General features: G+C 45.4%; 1 protein-coding gene across 1 annotated transcript in view; it reads left to right on the top strand.

The window, feature by feature from the left end:
* The first annotated feature begins 2,174 nt into the window (after positions 1-2,174).
* LOC128300987 (Krueppel-like factor luna) overlaps positions 2,175-23,647 on the top strand; it is a 230,551-nt gene continuing 209,078 nt past the window's right edge. Inside the window, exon 1 of the mRNA XM_053037266.1 lies at positions 2,175-2,271. The gene's annotated coding sequence lies outside the window, so the exon portion shown is untranslated. The remainder of the gene's footprint in view (positions 2,272-23,647) is intronic.

Raw genomic sequence — 23,647 nt, 5'->3', positions numbered from 1 at the left:
TAACGCAACACACAAATCGTTTCGGTGCGTTGGTAGTGTGTGCATTCAGATAAATAATCATTTCCGCCATTGGGACGCGCGCAGTCTTGCCGGTTGCGGGAGGTTCAACTCTGTGGAAAGGGTGGCACAATGTGCGGAGGGCACATTTTTTTTAACCTTCTTCCCCTCCTGTACCCCAAACCCGGATTCCAGAAATAGAAATAGAACTGGGAATTCTTTCCGCGCGCGCTGGAATTATTGAATATTCCATTCTGTGGCCACACGCGCGTGCGGTGGGCAACTCGGAGGAAGAGAGACAACCATGTGGTTCCACTGATCTTTCCCTCCGGACTGTTTGACTAGTTCCATTGTTGGATAAATGGCTAGTGGTAGAAAATAGTGCGAGGCAGGGATGTGAGTTGTCAAACACCAAGAGAGAGAGTCTTGTCAGCTGGTTTGTGGATGAGGTGTCGATCAATTGATTTAAGTGGGGATGCTCTTGTCACTGGATATCTTTGCCGAGAATGAAGGTTCTAATTATTTATTCGTCTCCTCTACTTTTAGATCATCAGATGTATTGGAGAGATTCTGCTGGATGCATTGAAGCAGAAACCGTGGTATCGAACTGTGGATGTGTTCTGGGTGGTGAGAATTCCAACCCAAATCAAGCACCCTATCAACTGTTGTATTGTTGTGTAAGCAGAGAAAACTAACGTGTGCAAAAGTGAGCCAGTGGTGAATGAGTTTGATAAATTACACACGCCTGTGCGAGTGTTTCTTTCACCAAAACACGCCATAAAGATGTCTGGAGAATGGTTCTGTTGGTAGCACAATAGTATCGTTTACGAACGTCAAATGTCGTCTAGCAAGCAAGTGAGACAAATTTAGCAAAGTCAAGAATACTAAACGTGCAAAATGTTATCCTTATAACGTTCTTAGGCCGCATTAAACGCATTGGTGATTAGTTCTAGTTAACGCTAGCTGTTAATATACCAACAATCGACGGCTTCTTCCCGTCATTCGCACGGTTCTCGTGGTACCGGTATGGTCCAGAATAAGTGAGTTTCTAACGTACAGGCAAAGTTCTCGATACCTATAATGATTCGAAGGGCAAGAAAACATGCGTGTGGAACGAATTGAATGCGTCTCAGATACATCCCGTAACCGATAATAATAGAAAGCATAAAAGTTTGAAGATCACTTTCAATTCTCGCTCAAGTGTTTGCATGTGTATGTGTGCATGTGTGTGTGTATGCGCGTGTGTGTAAATTCCAATCAAGTGTGAATTTGTGCCATATGATAAAGCGTCGACATCAGCCAGGAAGTTCAGCAAAACAAGAAAATTTAACCAATCGCAGGTGGTGGAAGAAAACGAGAAGCACAGAAAAAAAACCCCGCTGAAAGAAGTTTTGCTCAAGTGATAGCGTAAAGCAAAAAAGAAAAACGAGTGAGAAGTGCGAAAAAGTTTTTCCACGGTGTGTGAAAATCAAGAAGCATACGATTTCCATTCTATGCGCGACCCGCGCCTGTGTGTGTATGTGTGTGTATGTGTAGACGATTTGTTTTTTTTTTCACCTGTTTTCACTTCGATGTGTGAAGTCAACCCAACAACGTTCACCCCACAACGTGCGGATGTAAACAAAGCGCCAAATTGAGCAGTCACGAAGAAAAGCAGCCGAGTTCCAGCCGCATTCCTTCGCAACCGGCTGCAACTGGTGGAAAAGCTAGCACGAGCTGGAAAGTGTGAATCAAAATCTCGTACAGCCGGAGTGTAATGCAAAAGCATTATTAATCATCGATGATTGTTCTGATTTTTCGCTGCACCTATTCGCTGTAAAGAGCTGTAGTTATAATAACGGTGAGAGGCGCTGGTGAAGATATATGTTTGAGGTTGTTTAGTGTGCCGGTTCGTGTACGTGCGTGCGTGGTGTCAGTGAGCAATTAAGCCAATGCTTATCTTTGTTGTGCATTAAAAAAAGTGTTTTACGTAGCGAAAAAAGTAGTTGAAGAATCACAAGTATTATTGGCAGTGTACAGGTGCTGTGCGTATAGGCGAATGTGTCGCTAGAAGAGTAGTGTACGAAGAGCTTATTGCTACACTAGATTTGTTTTTCCGTGGTGTGTGCGAGTGTGCGTGTTTGTGTTTTCCGTCAGCAAGCATCGAGTTACCAGCAACCAGAACGCCCAACGATGGATATACTGCCGAGTGGAAGCATTTTCCGGGAGCTCCAAATCATCCACGAAACAGGCTGCTTCTCGTCCGAGTCCTCCTTCGAGGATCAATGGCAACAGGTATGCTTTCTTTGGGTTGACGGCAGCAGCAGCTGTCGCTGACCGATAAGAATTTTTGTAAAATGTAGTTCATTTCCTTTCGGTTAAAGAAGTTCTTTTGGTTTGCCTTCAGCGATGGGTTTGTCGAAAGCCGCTTATCAGCCAGCAGAAGTAATCATTCTGCAGTGTTTAATGTCACCTTATCAGTGATTGTAGCATTACTGAGTCAACTTCACTGGAAATGTCATTACGGGCGCATTGTGGTTGACGATTGCCTGCCGACGAGGGAAGAAATTGTATTTTCTGAATTTGAAGCATGATGTCACGAGAATTGAAAATGTTAATGGACCTGATACGAAAGATGCAATAATGCATCATATAAGACAAAGAAAATAACTCACAATCCTCTGTGGTGTAGAAAATTTATTTCAACCGCGTTCAAGGTTTCGGTGAAAATCGTGAGAAAATGAATGGCAGCTCATCATAATACACAAGTGAAGAATTCGACACTCGAAGACTTCAAGTAGCGCCTATCCCCCGAAAACCCCTCTACCATCCGCTGATGAATAGCCGAGAGGTCAAATATTGTTTATGATCGTTTTTCCTGGTTTTTCTCACAGCCCCCCTTTCACCCCTCCTTTTCCCTGCTCCAAAAACACACCACCAAATAGTGTACTCGAGAAATGGTAGACATTTTCCAGAAGCCGCGGTGTGCACAAGATTTTGGTCTGCCTCTGGTTATGCCTTCAGCAGCAACCCCGGGAATATTGGTTCGAGTGGACGGAAGAGTTAGCAATAGGGGTTTCCCGGGAAAATGGAAAAACGGTGACCACCCGAGACGACGATGTGAATCGGTGACCGGAAATCATAGGGGAGGCAGATTTACTCATCATTCCGCAACGGTGAATGGCGGCGTTCTGTGGATATGGTTTCTCGGGAAAGGAAAGTGTTGTAAGCCGGTATGATCTCACAGTACGGAAAAAACACAGTTTACTCGCGGTTGGTTCGTTCGACCGGATGAGTTTGTTTGAAATTGTGCCAAATATTGGCCTACATTTGGACATTTTTAAATGGCAAATAAAATTTGAAAGTTTACTCATAGCAACAGAATGTTCTGAAATGTTATTCTATTCTTCCTCAGTCAAAGCGGTACCGTTTGTAAATAATTATTACCGAGAGTAAATACCTGTGTGTGTGTGCACAAACATTTCTTCCTTTCCACTTCTTCTTGGTTTAACGTCAAACAAGGTCATGACCGTCGTAAAATGGGTTATTAAACCGAATTGAGATTGTATTCGCCGCTCATTTTAGCTACACTCTTTGACTTCGATAACGTTCGTTTTGATAACTTAAAATCTTATTGAAATCCCCAAAAGAAGATGTATGAAGTACGAGACCCGTAAGTTTGTTACTAACTAAATGAATATCTAATAAGTGATAGCATCCCCACGAACGAGCGATCAAGATTAGCTTTTTTCGACGAACTGAAGCATCATTTATTACGTTTTCAGCTAAAAGGTTTGAAAAAACTCTTAAAATAAAGGGAAAAAAGCACTGAAACTCTCACAAAACATGTTTGTTTTATCAATTCTGAAAATGTGGAACCCGAGAATTCCTAGCGGAGTTTTTAAAGTAAAAAGTTTTTGTTTTGAACGCCATGTTTGCCTATTATTCTCATAACATTACCATCGGCGAATAAATAATGTTGGTAATAGCGGGTCGTTATATCCAAAATTTTCTCCTACTTGGGAAAACTTCCCCAATTTAAGCGGTCTTTTAAACCGCTTCATCCCGAAAGCGGGGCAATAAAAGGCCTCTTAAAGCGTGGCTCTTGTTTCGTCAATAATCATACATCTTGTTCCTTTGCGAAACAAGTACAAGCGCCACCAAAACCATTCTTTAAACGATCAGCCAAAGGAACGCGTTACACGGGCAGGAACCACCGGCAGCGCTTCCGGGGTACACCTTACAGAAATATTTCGTCCGCCCAGCTCCTATCCTCTGCACCATGCTGTGCTAATGACGTGTAGGTAAATGTACCTGTCCGCACCGCATTAGGGGCCGCGTTGGTCCGGGGGTCGCTGATGTGCCCTGTGTATTATGCTCTGGTTTTTGTGCGTTGCTTCCTTTTCGGACATTAGCTATCCCAACTCAACCGTGGATGCGTTTCTGTGGAGAAAAAAAAATGGCCGAGGAGCTGGGATCCCGGAGGCCGGGCAAATCTTTCGCTTACCATCGTTTTCCTTTCCCCCTGGGAAGATATTTGGTGCTTTGCTCGAAAAAAGAGAAGAAAAACGCAGAATCAGAATCATCCATGGATGTTGGGACGAACAAAAAGAGGAAGCGAAGGAAACGGATCCTTTACCGTGCTGCGGTGCAGAACGGGAAGGGTGTTCCGGAAAAGCGCGTTACGCCATCTTCACGGTTTCGCACTTTTTTCGTCGCTAGCAAAAGAAATGCTTTCTTCTAACCCCCCCCCCCCCCCCCCCCCACCCACCATTTTCCCTTTCGCTCTCTATCCTTTTGCGGCGGAGCGTCTCTAAAGCAACCGGAAGTCGATCAGAAAGCAAACCAGCATCATCGTTTTCCATCATCAGGCCAGCAACATCATCATCATCATCATCATCGTCATCAGCGACAACACGGTGCAGTCGTAAAAGATGGTAGGAAAATCTTGTTTTGCGAAAATCCCACCCCATTGCAGACGGTGCTGGGTGGGGAAAAATGGGAATGAATGTAACCATAGGAACGGCATCCTGTGGTGGTGTGCAGTGTCGTCGTCCTGTGATCGTCCTCCAGAGCAACACTGTGTCGGTGGGTTTGTGTGTGTTTGTGCGTGAGGCTATATTATCGCGCGGCACTATCCATGTTTCCACTGCGGGTGGCTCTATTTTGCCAGCTGCTTTGCCTGCTGAAGGCGACGTGCTGGCTGCCGAAGCGCCACATAATAAGCGAGAAAAACTGGTAGGAAAACTCCTCGGCTCCTTAAACAAGCTATAATTTTCTGTCCGGTCGCCGGCACCGCTAGCTGTTTGGACGGGAACACGCAGAAAATGGTGTCCCGTGCTTCCCCAACCCTTCCCCCCATTACCATGCCTCATACCCCTCCCCCACAAAAGCGTGGAAAATCGCGCACGAAACAGTGGTGGAAAGAAAATGCGGATGTCGTTGCTTTAGTCCTTTGCTTTTGTTTTGCCTTTAAAAGGAGCTACTTCGTACTCGTTCGCTACGGACACTCACGCAGAGGGGCACACATACACACACTCACACGTACATACACATGAAGGAAAGTAGGGGAGCTAATATCATTGCGAAAACCCGTGCTGTTTCGTTTCCTTAGCTTAACGCGCATTTTTCCCTCTACCACTTCCAACCTGTCTGCCGAAGACCTTCAATGTATTGGGGTGGTGGGGGGGGAGGGGGGTTTAGGGGGGAAAAGGTTAGCAGAGGTCTACCGTACAGGATTTTCCTCAAGTGAACGCCAACCAGAAGGTTTTCCCGTCTAATACACCCTCTCGCGTCACACGTTAATGTTGATACGATCAAATCTAGCACGGATATATGCGCCGCATACAAACGAAATTTGCTACTCCCTTCCCTCCCCAGTGTTTTCCTTCACATTGCCCCCCCCCCCCATGGTTTTGTCACCCCATCCCCCCGTCCCGGAAAAGCGAAGCGAGCGAGCGAGCGAGCGGGTAGACGAAAAGGAAGAAAAATCCGCGACGTTTCGCCGCAGCTTGTGTGTGTGTGTGTGATTGTGGATAAAAGCGAATGCGCGCTTTTTTCCACCTCCCCCCTCTCCTCTTCTCACACACAGGCTTTCCAATCCCTCCCACCAACCCCACAGCCGCTTTCTGTCGCTCGTTAAGGGTTTTCCTGCCGTGCTGCGTTCACTTTCCTTCGGTTTACGGTTTCCAGTAACGGAGGTAATATTTTCTGCCTTGTTCCCCTTCGCACACACACACCGCCTTACCATCCCGCATGAGACACCCGGTGATTCCCGGTAACAAACTTCTCCTTGCCGTGCGGTTCACTGCAGTCTATTTTTAAGAAAATATTTTATTGCCTTAATATTTTTGTAGGGTCTCTCCTTTGCTGTTTACTTTGTGTTGCTGTGCGTGCTCGCGCCTTCAACCACCGCGGCCCGGCTCGGTTATGGTTCATCGAGTCACGGCACGGCCACGGTACAAAACCGTTAAATAAAGCGTGCGACAAGGAAATTTTTCCCGCCAAACAGGCAAAAAAAAAAAAACGAGCCGGGACAGACAAAAGCAAGCTAATACACATTCTTACATTCCGGCAACCTTGGTAACGTTTTCCACCGGGTGGCAGCTTGGGTTGGCGTGTTTTTACCCCCTCCCCCTGGGGGGTTTGGTTCACTTTATCCGCATCGGGCCAATCTTTTACTTAGCTCGCGATCAGAGTGGGGAAAGTTCCACAAGCGGTTCTACGCTCCGGAAAATCCTTCAAAATCGGTTGGAAAAGTAAATGTCACCTGTCGCTGATGCGTATCCGAGTATGGTACGGTGTTTTGCTGTGGATGCTGGACAAACAGAGCAGTGTAAGAGTGAGAGAATGAATGTGTTTGTGTGTGTTACACGCCAGAGTGGGTGGTTGTTGCCATGTGGATAGAATCAGCGGTCGTTTGAAGGCCTGGCTATGATCCTGATCCCGGTCACTTCATTGCTTGCGCTAACTAAGTCGTCCGCAGTAGCAAACTGTCGTCCCGGTTTCGGTGGCAACGTGTTTTGCTTCGTCCGGCACCGTCCGGCAGAGCGTGTTCTCCCTCGTTAAGGTTTTTTTTGTTGTTGTTGTTCTCTCCTTCATTCCATTTCTTTGCCATGGCATCCGGACGAAGTTGATTTCATGGACGGAAAATTGGTTTTGCATCGAAAATAACATCCGCCTGCTTCCCGGCTCCATCTTCGCGGCACAAGCACAAGGAACCACGAACCACCTTCCCGTGGTGTGGTTGGTTTTCATCACTGCAACACGGATTACGATCCACAGGAAAAAGCCCCCCCCACCCCGGCCGTTAGAAACGTCCTGTGTGCGTTATTGAATATTGGGCACGGCGTTTCTCTCGCAAAGCAACGTAAACAATGGTTCGATTAGAGTACATAAATTTAGGCGCTTGTGATTATCATAATTTTTCATTACGCAATCTGGTCTCGGTCGGTCTTTTGTTCGTGTGGTTTCTGTGCAGGAACCTCGAATATGGTTTGGGTGAAAATGTTGTCCGTGTTCTTTACCATCGTTACGTGACCCCGGCTAGTAGTGGAGCTTAGCATTGGTTTTGTGATTGGATTTTCATCCGGGTTTCGGGGTAGCGAATTTTTGGTTGGAAAATTTTAAATCGAGCAAACATCAAACCATCTTTCACTTTCACGGTGGGCAAGCATAACGCACAAACAAATGGAAGATAAAAAAAATACAGTGCTTAATTTTCTCTTCGAACCGAAGTTTGGGGATAGAACGGGAAGAAATGGTAGTATTTCCGCAGGGAAGAGGGTTAATTTTCCACGAAATATTATTGGTTGATAAGTTCGGTCGTATCTTTTGCTGGGATTTTTTTCATAACAACGCAAGGAAACCTCCTGGTCGTGATCGGGTTTTTCCCCGAGCAAAACGAGAACCAAATGCTGCGGTTGATTTACACGCAGTTTCTTTGGTAAGCTTTGGTAAGTCTGGAGTTGATAAGAACCACCAATGGTGCCGCTTATTACGTTTCTTCTCTAGTGGAAAAGTTTTTTCAACAGAAGTTAGTTTTACATTGTTTTCGTTTTTTTTTTTTTTTGGTAGGGAAGGAAATTTTTGAATTAAAAACGAGCAAAAAAAAACCTTGGACCGCACCATGGAATGTGCGAATAAGAAAAATCTGTTTCCCGTTCCGGTCAACCACACCGGCCATTCCGGATGGGCGATAATGGGTGGAAAAAAGGGGAGAAAAATAAAATTAAAAAAAATAAAATCACCCAAAGCTGTCGGGATTCGTCCCGTTTTGTGGAGCATCGAAAATAAGACTCGCAGGAAAATTCGGTGCTCCCTTGTCTACTGATTTTCGCAGTTGCACAGCCGCGAAGGAAATGTTTTTCACTCTTTTTTGCTTCGTCCCCCCTTTTTTTAACTTCACACCTTTCAACCGGTCTCCGGGCTGGATGCAGCTCGGCCAAACGTGAGGCGATTCCGACGGGATGAATGGGAAATTCAATTAAAGTTTTCCACCCGCCAAACTCGCTAACGAAGCGCGTCAGCTTTGCAGTGGAAGTGGCATGGGGTAGGTGCGTGGTTTAACATTACTTCTCTTTTGTGGCAAGCGATGGGAAGCAATAATGGTTCTGGCCAAATTAGCGATCCCATTCCATCGCAAACCCCTTTTCGCGTAGCCCACCGTCCAGCTGGGGAAGGCAAATCATTCACAAAAGTGAAAACCATACCGGTTCCATCGAACCGCATACGAAACCATGACCATGTTTTGATCGGATCAGCAAAAGAAAAGTTTGACCGAGAAAATCGTGGGGGAGGCTTTTCCAACTGGAACGCCGATAATGGAATTACTTTGTCATTTTTCACGTTACTCCTTGTCCACGGCGCGGCTGTGAAACTCTTTCTGTGTGTGTGTCTCTCTCTCGCACTGTACGTGCACGGCCATCCCTTCGAAGCTAATATTCTTTTCGCGCCAAACAGAAGGATTCAGTCAGTGTGTGAGGCACTGGCAGACACACCATTGTGGATTATAATAAATTCAATTGTACCTTTTCAGTGAGGGTGGATTTTTTGTCCTTTCTTACTTCCGGCAAGCCTTTTTCTTGTAGGATTTTATTTTTCGGTCCTTATTTTCCCGGCTACGCTTGGTGTGTATGAGCGTCGGGAAGCTTTAATGTATTTTTTGTTCTCTCTCGCTATCCTGCAAACACCACACAGGACACGGTGGCCACCCATCACGGCTAATCAGAAGTTTATTCAACGAACAAAAGCGTGATGGAAAGTTTTTCCACTGCTGTCTCCTTAAAAGGCGACAGATTCTTCGACTATCAGGCTTGAGGAGTTTCCTTTTTATAACCTCAAAATGGGGAGGTTATTCTCCAAGATGTCAGCAATATTTTCTTCCTGTTCTGTAAATAAGCGTTTCTAAAGAAAAAGATACTGTAATCATATTTTTAAAAACCATTATGTTTTTCCACCAAATTCTAAAAAGTGTTTTGGATATTATTTAAATTTGTGATAGCTATTTTCCTATACTATCAGTGATAAATCTAGCTCCCAAAACGGGACGCATCTTTTGCTACTGGCCGCAACGCATCGATTGCCGGGTGTGCGAAAAAGATGGCGGGTTAATCTAGGCAGTCTAAATGGATAAATTATGCATCATTTAGCACCCGAAAGTTGGATCCCCGGGAGTGGAATTTTATTGTGCATATTTAACTCACCTTTCTGGTTAAGATTTATCGGTGGTCGTTTCGTAGCGGGAATGTGATTGTGCTTCCTTTGTGCGGGAGGTGCGGTGGAGTTCTGGAACGAAGCCGTTCTCTATTAATTACCTCCCAGTACGGTTGACCCACCAGCAATTCCCCATGGGTGTCGTTTGATTGAATTAATAGTTGTTAATTTTTTTATGCCACCTTTCGAAAATTTCGGAAGAAAGATTTCCCTCGGGAAACGAGGGAAGGCCCTTGTCCTTCAGACACGGGACAACAGGTTCGGGCTCGGTGTGCGTTCTGTGAGCGGGCTTTGGAATAGAGCGCGCGGTTTAGGTCTGTGGTCTACCGGGCTTGCGGTGGAGTTGCCTATTTCCGGACAATTCGTTCGAGAAATGGTGATGGTTGCGTGCCAAGCTAGTTTGCGGTCTCGATGCTAAATCATGCTTCCGAAACCCTGCTCCCCGGTGCGTTGGGACAGTTGTGGACCCTGCCATTGCCCATTCCAGTAGGGTGAAGATGAATGCTAATTTCCTTATTTTCTACCACACACAAGCAGACACGAAACACAGAGGACAAACCACGCACGCATACACAGAGTAATGCAAATAAACGATTCCAAATAAACGGATCAAACAGATCGAGGGAGCAAATCCCTTCCTAAGCTCATTTCGTCAGAATTCCGGGCGCTCGTTTTTGGGGTTGAGTGTTCTTGGAGGCCCTTTCGATAGAGGCGGTTGTGTGGTGGCAATCAATAAAACTACAACTTCCTCAGGGTGAACTGTCCTACGACGACGACGACGACGACGACGACGATGTGCGATTACAAAACCGGAGAAGATATCATACAAAATGTAAAACTTCTTCCGTTTCCGAATGTCAACGACGACCGACAGTGGCAAAGAGGTAGGTAAAGGAAGGCTAGAGGGCTCTCTCAACTCACCACCAAGCCAATCCTATCGGAGTTCCCAGCTCAGTAGACATTTTCCTGAAGACTTTTAATCATCATGCTCGTCATCGTGCTACGTCCACATCGGCCTAGTTTTCCGCCCATCGATGAAGGTTTTATTTGGGGTTTTTTGGGGTATCCAGAACCAGACGGGAGCATGCAGCGGGTGTGGTGACCCTCCCCAATCAGAAAAGGTTATGTAACATGAGACGCACAGCAAAACAACTGCCATTATGGTGACAAATCGACTTTCCTTTTTACCCGTTGTTTCTACGCAGACTGTCCCTGCACCAAAGCCGGGAGGAAGCGTCTCGAGTGGAGGGACGCGTGTAGACGTTGACAATTCTCCCTTCGGAGACGTGCGCCGCACCGGGACTGCTAGCGATTGTTGTCTGTTTTGCTTCCCGTGGGGACATTTCGGTTGTCTTGTCTTGACTGTTCCGGTTCTTGGGTGATGGGGGTGGTGGTAGTGGTGTTGGTATGCTTAAGTGAACTTAAGAACTCTCGCAAAACGCTGCTCGTTCTATTTCCAGACTAGAGCGCAGCCAGCTTTTGTGTCGAAGTTGCTAATGCTTCCGCTTCTATTCGGGTCATAATTATTCAGCGTAACGCGTAGCCCGGGATGGGTTCGTTGTGAGGAGTGTTTTGTTTGGAATGAGACGGGAATAACATAGAATGAGCAATGAGACGGGAACAGATATGCCGGCGAGCGATGGGACGACACGATTTGCTTCTTGTAATCAGGCGCTGGAATCGTCGACGCGAGTTTGGATGGCACTGGGATCATCATTAAATGGAAATGTGTGGAAGCAGGAAGGATGTGCTCTGGGGGAGGTTGGAGTGGGTGCCGAGGGCAGGGTTACATAAAGTATGCTTAAATGTCAGAATTTGTGCTTGATTTGTAATTTATACATTTATACAATTATTTAGTGCATGGTTCATAGTGTATTCATCATAAAACATCGTGAACGATAGTTGAGTGAGTTGAGAAATGAGCTGATGTGCCAAATATCTTAAAAAATGCCGGAAAACTTAAACAATAAATACTTTATTACTGAAAACCCCTGTCGAATGAAGAATGCATAAGAACGCATAAGAAAAGAGTATCAAACACATCCAACCACGGGCGCGCGTTATGGAACGCATGTGTACCCATTTTTCACGTTCTTAACCACACTTTCTCTACGCCGTTGGCCACCTTCAGCTTCGATTCATCTTCGCTTCGTGTTGCTGCTAAGTGCGTCATCTTTCGGTTACGCTCACACGTAAAATGATTGTGTACGTGATGCGTAACTAAACCACGGTTGGGATTCTATAAGTAAAAGGATATTTGGGAGAAGGAAGCAAGAAAAAAAACCCTCCCGGACATGTTGCGATGAAAAACTTGCCTACAGTCAGGAGGGAAGCGAAGAGAAAACAAATAAAAATGCGTGGACAGAGCCACATTCAATTGAGATGATTTATTACGTTTAACGATCTTTCTTGCCTATCCACGGTTTCCCATCCGCGGCTGCTTACTTACGGGCTAAGGTGGACGTCCGCGCAGGATCTTCAGCGTTTAACCGTGGAAGGTGAGAATCAGAAAAGGGACAAGAAAAAATCGAATGAGGACAAATTCACTCCACTTGTCACTGCCTGCACGGAATTCCCTTGCCTTCCGGTGTACGGTGTGAAGGCGTTGGAACGAAACGAAGGAAGAAGGAAAACACTCACGAGTGTCACTTACAGCCCACGCTCTGGTCTCTGTTGTCGTCCGTTTGTCATCAAAACATTGTATACGAGCGTATCCTTTCGATAGATCAAACTTAAGGCTTTTTCTTCCATTCCTTCTTGTCGCTTCTACACCGCCCCGAACAATATGTTTTCATCTGTGTTGTGTGCCGTTGCTGGCGTTGTTTTGGCGCATATTTCGGGTGCCCTTTCATCAAGGGTTTCGTTTTTATTCAATTTGCGCACGCATTGTAACATCTTCGGGATTATATTTTGCGCAACGGCGAGTGCTTTCTGGGCTTCCCTTTTTTTTGGGGTGTTGTTTATTTTGCTCTGCCTCGGCAACACTTCCGACACCAATTTTCCCGTGCCATGCCGAATCCGAAAAAAAGGGTTCTGCAAAATATGTTAAATAAGAGATGAGCTTCGACAAACGGAAATGGTGCCCGTTTTACTTTTTTTTCGCTCCCTTTTCTTTGCCACTTTACACCACTGTTATTGCGTTGTAACAATGAAGCTGTTTCGGTTCGGTGATTCGTGTACTACACACAGCAAAAAGAAACCCCTCACCGGATCCGAATGATTCCGGGACGTAATGGGATGGTAGAATTTAGTGTAATGGTAACCGGTATAAAAGGTGTTCCCGGCACGGCCCAAAGTGTGGGCTAAAATCGAACTGTTTTGGGGTGTGCAAGAAGTTTTCGTGTTTCGCATTGCTGTTTTAACCACGGTGCGAGTTGTTATTATCGGTGTACCCGAAAGGATAGCGCCAATAAATATGGGACATCTTTACCTTTCATCCCCGGTAAAACAATGCTCCCTTTACCAAGCAAAAAAAAAAAAACGCTCAAGATGAAGGGACTCGGTTGCACTCAATCATCAATGAATCCTTTTTACCTTTTTGGCCCCCCGCGGCGTGCCTGGCCAGGTTAATGAGGTGATTGAAACAGACGATAATGTGTTCATTCGGCGTGTGGTGCGGAATGCGAGGCGAAGTTTAATTTGAGTAAAAGTGAGCTTTTTGAATGCCGATTGCCTTAAAGAAACGACGAGGGTTTTGTGAACGTGCAGCATATTGTTTGTGGATTGGCAATTTAATTAAATCAAAACGAATGATCCTTTTTATGCATGTTTAAGCAATTATTTCAGATGCTCGTTTACACTTACTCACTCATTCGAAAAATTACACGAAAGGGATTAAATTCTTTGGTTTGATTTTTTTCCACATTTTTGAGGAAATTAATTGTAAAATTAATAAACGATTAAATGTTAGGCGCCCCAATGGTAAAAGGAGCGTTGTGGTACGAATTTTCTGTCCATATTTTCACTAAACCATGGAAACCGAATCCATCACACCACCAACAGGTATTAAACGTTGTCTTTGTTTCGTTCCCCATACCAATCCTTACCTTTGTCCGCCATCCTTGAATTTTGCTCCAACAAATGGTGGATTTTGTACGGTACAAGAAATAAAAACACACAGGTTGCTCTTTAACCCTCCCCCTAGCAGGTATCCGTTTGCTGTAAAGTGAAATAGTAAAGTTCAAACAGGGAAGCAAAAGGTGGCTGAAAGGTCGCGTGCCAGGGTCCCTGACGGTGGTTTCAAATATCACTATCACTAGCGCTCTCCGATGCCGCTTACGTGGAAAGCCTGCATTTTCCCCGTACCACAAACAAAACCAAGGGAAATTAGTCTCTCGTGAGAGACCCTCGTAAAAGTGGAATCGCAGCCCAAGCCCGCGGGTGGGAGGAAAATGTTGCCAAAGAAAAACTGGAAAACACTCACGACTAGCGACTACTCTAGCGGCCGCTTGTTAGTTGCCTTTCCGTTGGGGATTCATTTATTGGCAACACACACACATGCACGTGCTCGTGCGCACAGTTCGGGGTAAGTTGGTATTTTCTTTACCACAGCCCAGCCAAGTGCTTGCTGAATCCTTTTTTTTGCGAGTAAGCACCCAAACACATGATACTTTTTTTATGCACCCGTATTCGGGGGCTTACTTTGGCCATGTGGACGCGTTTTGTTGTGACGTTGGGCAAGGGACAGAAAGGGCCCGGGAAAAGAAAAGAAAATGGTTTGATATGAATTTTACGTACCGTTTTGGGCAGTGTGTTTGTACCGCTTTGTGGTTTTTATTCGCTCTGCTAGGGAATGAATTTGCCCGCAAAAGGTTGTCTATCAGATTGGGTTCCATCCGGTGAACCCCTGCTGTTGTTGTTTGCCTTTTTCGAGGATGGGACAGTTTTGTGGTACGCAAAACGGTGTGTGCCTTGCCACGAAAAGAAAGTAATTGCTAGTGCGCCCGGCTGTGCTCATAAAAAGATTCTTCCTTCCTTTCGGGGCGAAAACATTCCGGAGGGGGTTTCGCGGTATACAGTCCGTAACGTAGCTAGCTTGGCAGCTGTAGACGGAAAATTGAAAAGCCAAAAGTTGACTATTTTTTGCCAAAGCGCAAATGCTAATTTTTTCCATCTTTTATCACAACATATTATAAATACAAATGTATGTATGATGTTGTTTTTATATGTGCAAACGAATGTTGCTCGAAGTTTTTGTACAGAAAATCAACAATTTTCTAAACATATTTGTGATGTTTATTTTTTAATAATTTACGCATAAAATTTGGACATTTTTTATATTTTTATTTTTTTTATTCAATGTTATAACCTGATTTTTAAGTATTGAAATATTGGATTACATCGGGTAATTTTTCACTAAGCCTTAACATCATTAACATTATATTTGAAAATTTTAAAAAATCCCAAAAACATTATTCAGTCTAAGTGTCATAAATTTACCGTACACTATTTTAAACTGTAGAGACGGCAACAAAAGCAAGGATCTGTTTTCTCCTTAGATACACACATATATAGCTTTATGTTGCGTACTGTCTGTAGAACCAGTTTTGCAGCAGGATCCATTTTCCGGCCTTTGTTTAAGTTTAATTTTCCTGAAGCTCATGCTAAAAATGACAGCAGTTACGAGCAAATCGCATTTCCCGTGTCTTATAAGCGAGCGTGTGTGTCTTTTTTAAAAAAAAATGTTTTCCACCCGTCGAGGAACCCTTCGGTGGTCTAACCGTGGCGGAAGAAACACACACAAAAAGGGACCACGGTGGAAAAACCCAAACAATGGATGGAATGGAACGCGCGAAACAATCGTGAAAAACAAAACAACACGAAAGAATGGAAAAATCTTAAAGAAAAGCGGTCCTCCGTGGAGGAGAAGAAAATGAGAAAAGCAAACAGTAGAATGTTTTTGTTTTGCTTCTACTGTAACCCTTTTCACCCACGCGTCCTCGTATGTGTGTGTGTGTGTGTGTGTGTGTGTTGGGGCCATAAAAAAACCCCCGGAACCAACAGTTCCAGAACCATTGTTACTTTTCCCAGACTCGCCCCCATTCGCATTCGGTCCTTCGGTGGTTCGTGTTTGTTCTGGCAAACGGTATTATTGTTGTGTTATAAGCTTTTTAGACGCGGCTACCCTTTTTCTTGTGGTACGTTTTTAAAAGGTTAAGACATTCTTTCGCATTGGCGAGCGTTGAATGGGAGAAAGGCAAAAAGAAGCATCCACGAAAGGTAGCGTAGGGATGATTTTTTTCCTTCCTTCGTTCCAAGCGCTGCGGGTAGCGTTCGTGCTGTAAAAAAAAGGGGACTTTTCCCCGTCCCCGTTCACTGTCAGTGGAAGGGCTTAAAATTGGAAGCCAAACCCCTGGTGGCGGATGGTCCCTGGCGGATGGTGTTGAAGCGGATAAAGACCTAGAGTTTGGGAAGGGATGGAAGAATAGAAATCCCCAAACAAATCTGACACTTGCCAAAGAAAGAATCTTTTTAATTCAAGAAGGTAGGATCTTACACGGCCACACCGCTGGGTAAATAGTGTACCCACCTCCTACTCCTGGACCTTTAGACCTCGGCCGACGAATGCCTGCAGGATAATCGTTTTAATTAGTTTTTATAGGTGCCCCGTAACCATCGTGGTCTGAAACGCATTCACTCGTGCGAGGGTGTATGTTGTGTGAGGTAAACGGTCGTCGGTAAAGGCCAACCATTGGCATTGAATGCAGCTCAAAGGACGGTTCTTTAATTCGAGCAAAAGATTCCCTGAGGTTTTTTTCCCGTAAAAACAAACTTTCTAACAACAACATTCTTGATTCTGTCCAGATCCTTATTCAACATTCCCAATCCCCATTCATTCGGTGTGTTGTGTGTTTGTGTGTGAGTTCTATTTTCAAAGTCATTTCCATTGCGTGTGGCGCCGGTTTTATGTTACGAGACACCCCGGGTCCGCAATTTCTAGCGCTTGCCCCCTATCCGCCCCTATCACTGCCCTAGTGAACTAGGTCCCCACCCCGCTCTTGTTGGTAGCAAATTTTCAAAACCCCTTTTTTGAGCTGAATGTTGGGTACATTTTGCGGTGCCCATTAGAGGTTTTTCGGTGAGGTTTACTTAGAGCGTCCCCGACACTCTGTGAAGGGGATGGAGTTGCAATCGAATATGCGCCACTGGGAACGTGAATAAAATTGTATCCGAAGGGCCTTTGATTGTGGCGTGGCAAAAACTGAAGGGAGTGCAGACAGAGGCAGGGAGCGGGGCGGGGTATGGTCAAATCGACCACGTCGCCACGTCATTCGAGGGTAGATCGATTGAAACCGAACACCGGGTTTTGCGCCACCCGTCTGGTTGGCAGCCCGTGTGAAGGCAACAAGAACGGAAGGAAATGAACGAACGAAACCACCTTTTTATGTGGCTGCCTTTGAGAATTAAAACTCGAATTAAACTTTTGCACCACTGCAATGAACTGGCTGTGGGGGCAGGTGTGAGGACCGTGTGTGTGTGCAAACGAGTTTTATGAAAAGCGTTCGAAAGACTGTTTTGTTCTTTTTCGTTTAGTTATTTTGTCTAGTTGAACCATCTGTTTTCATTTTCCGTATCGATTCTCTGTTGCACTTTTTAAAACGAATTCAATTCAGTTTATTGTCCACATGTCTATATGCATGTTTCTATTACATCAAACAATTTCAGAGGCGTTATGATCTCCATCTCTATTAATTGTATCAACAAGAGGATTGAATAACTGTGCAACAGTATCATGCGTCTCGGACTCTGATATGCATGAAGTTGTAACGATACAACACACGCACGGCACTGATGGTGTTCCAATCTGTTTCCAATTGTCCGAGCGAAGTGTCAGGAGAAATGCATTTATAACCAGCCAATCTACCACACAATCAAAACTGGCACACGGAAACCACCCTGCAGGGAGGTACCCCCTTGACTGCCGGTGGACTTAAAATAAAAACAAAACCACCCACCCTCATAACGGCACGTCATAAGATGAACCGTCCGTCCCGTGATGCACCGGGTTGGCCCCACGGTGGCCCGATGCTGGGGCATCCTTCGATGCAGGACGGCAGCAAAAGGATCAACACAACGGATACGTTGTTCGTATGTTCGGTCGGCCATGTAGTGACGATGTTTCGGCTGAATGTACGCTTATCTTGCTTCGTACGTGTCCACTATCGGTGTTTACAACAACGTGGTACAACACTGGGCTGAGCCCTCCACCGCACATGGCTCGTAAAATATTGAGCAGTAGCAAAAACAAGCATCACCTGTGCATAATAACCTTGTTCACCGGCTGATTCCACCCTGAGCCGAATGGGGAGGGGGTAGATCACCCCGTCTGTAGGTGGATGGGAGTGTGTTCTGGATAATGTTGGCTGGGACCGGTTGCAAAACGGCGCCGGTGCGCACGTGAGTGATATGCAGACACTCCTGCACTCTGGGGAGGGTTTGGGCTGGAGAGTTGCGTGGAGTTTGTGCCGATCGCAGTCCCAGCGAACCAAAAGTCATGAATAAAATATGTTGAATGCATTTTTAATGCTCCGTTGAAAGGAGAGGGGGAGATCAGGCGGAAGATCAAAATGCAACAATACACCACAGCAACATTGAAATGTGCATTAAAGGGTGGCAGGAACGAAAAAAAAAATTGGCGAATTGCAAATAGAAGCAAAAAATGTAACAGCACCCATTTAAAAGCGAAACATTTTTCGGGGATTGAACCATATTGGGCCCCAGGAAGGGGAAACTGGGAAAAAAGATAATAAATAATGAGGCGAGCCCGTCGGTGACGAATGGGGTGCAAGTGAATGCACTTTACGGTGGGGTTGCTCAGTTGCTCGGTGGAACCCCTTTCACCGATTTTCCCTTGTAAGGGAGGAAGCATTTTTTGGCAAACAACTGCATGCATGGGGGTTTATTTCCCTGTTTTGTTTGATTTTACGATTAATCGTAAAAATAAGAGCTTACGAGTGTTGACGATCGAGATAAGATGGTGGGGTTGATGGATGGAGATAATGTTTCAGCAGCGACAACCAGCTGGCACACGCGAAAGTCGTACACTGGGGGGTTTTAAAAGCCTCAAACCAAGTAAATGACTTAACATATTTTATAAACGTTGTGTAAAGTAAAGCTAAATTTATTTAAGTAGTTTTTTTTTCGTACACGTGCACTCAATTACTTTAAATCACAAACGAGTTTTGGGGCACCCAAGCAGAAGTAAAAACGCAACCCGAATTTTATTGATGTTTTGGTATTTAAGACACACACACAGAAGCGCAAGTTGAATAAGGGCTACTGTTTTTACTTTCAGCCAAGGCACATAAACCGCTTTTGTTTTTATTTTGAACAAACAGCTCCCCCCCACTCCGATCAACGGTCGGATTATTATGTTTAATTTTGTGTCATTTATATTTTTTCTCTCCTAGTTTTGTATGCAAATTAAAAACCCCTTACACCCCCTCTACAACCCCCCCCCCTCTCCTTCATTATTCCTCCCCTTTCATCCCCTCGCGGAATGCAATTCGATGCAGCTCCCGGTGGCGTTGCAGTGCGCGTTGAACGCGAGACAATAATTTGAACCGAAGCGGTGACTCAATCCGGTTCTTTGAACAAAAAGTACACACAAAGCAACGAAGAATAAAAAAAAGACAACAACTTTTGCGTCGCTTTTTACCGTTCCGTGCTCTTCCCACCCGGCCACCTTCACGAGGTGGCCGAGGTTTTGTAGGTTACCACACTGAGTCACACACACACACATACCCCGCTCGTTTCCCTTTTCCGCCCCCGAAAGCCTGACACTGCACAATTTTGTGGCCCGCGAACCCACACAAGCTGGCCGCTTACCCCATGCAATATGGGGGGGTTTCGATGCAAAACCAACCCCAATGCAAAAGAGCACCCTTCGGTCGGGGCGGTTTTGTGTGTTAGTGACGCCAGTTTGGCGTACCGAAAGTGTACGCGCCGGCGACCGGTAGATGGTGTGTATTGGGCAAATTTTCGATATGCATCCCACCCGGTTGTCCCTTCAGTTCGCACCGCACCGCTCGGCAAGGGGTGGCACAGCTACGGCTACCGTTCGCAACAGATGGTTCTAAAATCGATCCGTTTGGCCATTTAGCGAGTGCGGGTGGGGGCGGCTTTCCGGCCGGTAGGCTTCCGACGTTACAGAAATTATCCATTCGTTTAGCTTTTTAGCCCAATATTGCACAAAAAAGCGATCTCTCTACCCGGAATGCTTACAAACGCCCGGGCAGGAAGATGGGGTTTGAAGTGTGAGCGGGGGTTTTTTTTTTGGCATAAGCCAACCATAACAACATTTCAACTCCTGTGGCCAAAAATCGATTTTTAAAACGAGCCTAAGGCTGTGGCAGGCTTTTTGGCGTCAGGTTGACGTTTCCCCGTACCACCCGGTCGGGCCCGTGCAGGGCATGAAAGTTATGGGTTCATATTTCAGAGTTGTAAGGGTAGGATTGTTGTTGTGTTTTATACCGGGGCAGCAGGAATCCAAAGTCGGTCGATTTCTTTTGCGAAACAAAATCTGCAATCGTATGCATCTTTGTACGATCTGATCGAAGGGTACTGGGCAGCATGTTTTATGTGTTTTTTTTTTTCTTCATTTTGTGAGTAGCACCACCATGCTTTGTGTCCTACTTTTACTGTACCAAAATAGTTAAAACAAGACTTTCCTTTCGGTAGGGCGCCATGAAGCATGCTTTTTAAATTGTAACACCCTCTTGGGCCCTTTTTTCCTACTTGGGTGCAGGTTGGGCAATTGATCTAAACTGTCATTTTACTCAGCACCACCGGTTAGTTATTCCAAATATATTTTCCCCTCACAATTCATTATAAAAATCAACAAAAAAATACATTTTTAAGATACAAACTTATAAATAAACATCATTTGTTGCAAATGACCCACAGTACAACGGTATCGTTTTAAAATGGTCCCCAATAATGAACCTAATCGAGTAAATAATTAGTTGCATCGATTAACGATCGAAATGATTATCATGAAAACTGGGACGAGCTGCATGAAAATCGGACCTATCGGTCTGGTGCTGCTATTGAAATTGTTCCTCTTTTTAAGGGTAAATTGAGCACGATTAAAAATGCACTTCATCATCACGCCCACGGGACAAAACTCCCGCCTGGACCCTGTAGTCCGGTGTAGCAATCGATCTGCGATGGTAAGTCGTGTGGAAAATCGCAAACAATCATCACCAATCGGGATGTTAAGCCCGTTCAGGAGGGAAACAAATTTTTCACACTAGCTGTTGGTGGTGCTGCAATCGAACCTGCAGAAGAGGAAAACTCGAGTGGCATTTCATTTATCCGTTTGTAGCATAAAAAGCAAGCAAGAGAGAATGTAAAATAGAGAGAGGCATGAAAATCGCCATAATCCGGATTCGGTACGCTTTTACTTCGGTTTTACTAGCGGTAAGATAGGATTTGATTGAAAATACAGTCAACCATATCAACCACCGGTACGAATTGCATTGCGCATCCTGTTGCATTCGGCTCCTGCATTTACAGGCTTTAAAGAAGTGTAAATCCATCCATCACACGCGTCAGGCTTTCGCGTCGTCGTCCTGCATTGTGGGCTGTAATAAAATGTCGAAATAGTCGAAAGTGCGCAACGGTGTGGTGGCACAAGGGTAAAATAAATATTAGGCAGCTTTCCCTTTTCCTTGTTTTTGAATGAAAATGCTTCCGCGGTCACTTTATTGGATGATGGGTGCACCCCTTTCGCCTTGCTCGGTTCGGTCGGTTCCTGTAGTTTAGTTTTTGACAGCATCGCTTTTACCCTCCGTAACAAACACGCCCCGAGTGAGTGTGAGGATGAAGCAAGCTTTTGGCACGGAAATTAAGCTCCACGCAGGGAAGGGCCGAAGGTCCTGACCGTTGGTCCGATATGTGGTTCTCTCGCTTAACCCATCGAAATGTTGGGACGCCGAAAAGTTTTGTAAGTGACGGGTATTACATCGGCCTAAAAAGTGGTCGGTGTGGTTGAGATGTTTTTTTTTCTTCTTTCCATTTTCCATTTGGTCCACCCTCTCCAACGGGATAGGGAAGTTCGGATATGTGAATATAAAATATGAAAACTCGCACGAAATTCGGCAAACCTCCGGGAGGAAAGCGTACCGATGTTGCACCATCATTCATTCGCAGCTCGTAGTACAGCTTCACTGGTTTTGGGCGAGGAGTGGCTTTTACGCGGTCGTGTCATCAGCCGAAAATGCCTACTATCACCACTAGCACTACCCCTCCCCCCCACCCGTGTGTGAGTGTGAGAATGTCCTACGGTGGTTGGAGAGTAGTTTTCCTATGGTATTTCATCCACCCGTCGAGGTTGGGTTCTGGTTGGTTCCACTCGGACCTCCCTTCTTCATCACACCTCAAATAATGCCCTGTCCAGCAAGGGGAACCATTTTCACATACATAAAGCATGCCAGATGCCAGGACTTTGGCTGGTGCTTTTTTAACATAAATTTTTATTACATCCGTGCAGCGTGGTTTCTCCCGCACCAGCCGAGTGTTTTGGGTGGCAGCGTGGCAGCCCGTTTTTTTGTCGGGATGAGAAGGATAAAATGAAGTGCTGCGGTTTCGCGATCGTCTAAACGCTGATATGAAACGAAACGCCAGCGTCCACCCGCAAAACGGACTCTGTATCCTGTCTGCATCCCGTTCCGGATGTTCTGGGCGTTACGGACTCGGTAGGTCGTCTACTTCCGTGGTCCATTGTGCTAGGCCAGGAGCTCGTTGTGTGTGGATGAATTCCACATGTGTGAGATGAATTCTTCGTGGTCCAACTGGCGTTACTAGTAACGGTGCTACTATATGGTTAGTATTTACATTCACCTCCATTTTGTCTCTCGGATGTATGGGTTCGAATGAAGATGGTGCCGCCATAGTGGTGAAGGACCATGTGCAGCCAACCATAGGACTAGACTGGTTGGTTGGATTACCGCAATCTAGTGCTTTTGGAGTGAAATGTAGAAATGTAGCACCTTTATTAAGATATGATGATGTTTTGTCACCAGAATTTTTCCACTTTAAGAAAATTTCATCGCTTCACCACTTATGTCACTAGCAGGAAATCTGACCATATTTATTGTTCCTATTCAATTCCTTTAATTTCCATTTTATTTTGTTTTACTATTTTACTCTTTCGATGTTTTTGTGCTAATTTGATGGATTATTTTCCCCGGATTTTATTCGGTTTTGTCCAATTGTATATGTTCGTTTGCAATTCGTCGTCCAGCTTTTCGCGTGCACAGCTAGCAGATGGTGAAATGATAGCATTTTTCTGATGTACAATGCCACAAACGGCTTCGTCATCATTCATTCAGGTGTTTCTCATGCAAAACATTTACCCTGCGGGGACACAGCTATGCTTTTATTGCTATTGAATGGCTGCAAAGCTCAAAACATACGCGCCCCATTCGGGTTTGCATCGCTCACGGGCAAAAACACCCGTACATATGTGTTACCCTTTGGCCCCTCCGATGACCTAATGAAGGACCGAAGTCAATCTGTGAAACCAACGCCATAAATGGTGGCTTCACAAAAATGGCAAGACTTTCACCGGGCATCGTTCAAGTGTGTGCCGGCTTCGGCTAGGAGAAGAGTTTTTTGGCTTTGTTTACCGGCCGTTGGCCCGGCTATTGCCGAATGTAAGCAATTAGCATACCGCCGCGTATAGTAAGCCGTCTTCGGGGCAATAAACTCAGGCGCGATGCTCGTACTGTGGTGGTGTGGCCCTTTCTTTCCCCCTGTTTACTTCACTGCAAGGGAGTCACCCCCAGAGAAGGGAGAGTAATGTCCAATGAATTCTCCCATCCCAGCGGGGGTTCCAACAACGGTCCCCGAAGGGTGCACCGAAGGAATGTTTCTTATTTGTAGAGTGTGACTGGCACGGTGCAAGCAATCAGCGGGGATGCGAAGGGATTGCAAACATAAACAACACACTCCC

This window comes from Anopheles moucheti, chromosome 3 (genome assembly GCF_943734755.1).
Source record: "Anopheles moucheti chromosome 3, idAnoMoucSN_F20_07, whole genome shotgun sequence".
Classification (NCBI taxonomy): domain Eukaryota; kingdom Metazoa; phylum Arthropoda; class Insecta; order Diptera; family Culicidae; genus Anopheles; species Anopheles moucheti.
This window is presented reverse-complemented; position numbering and strand designations above follow the sequence as displayed.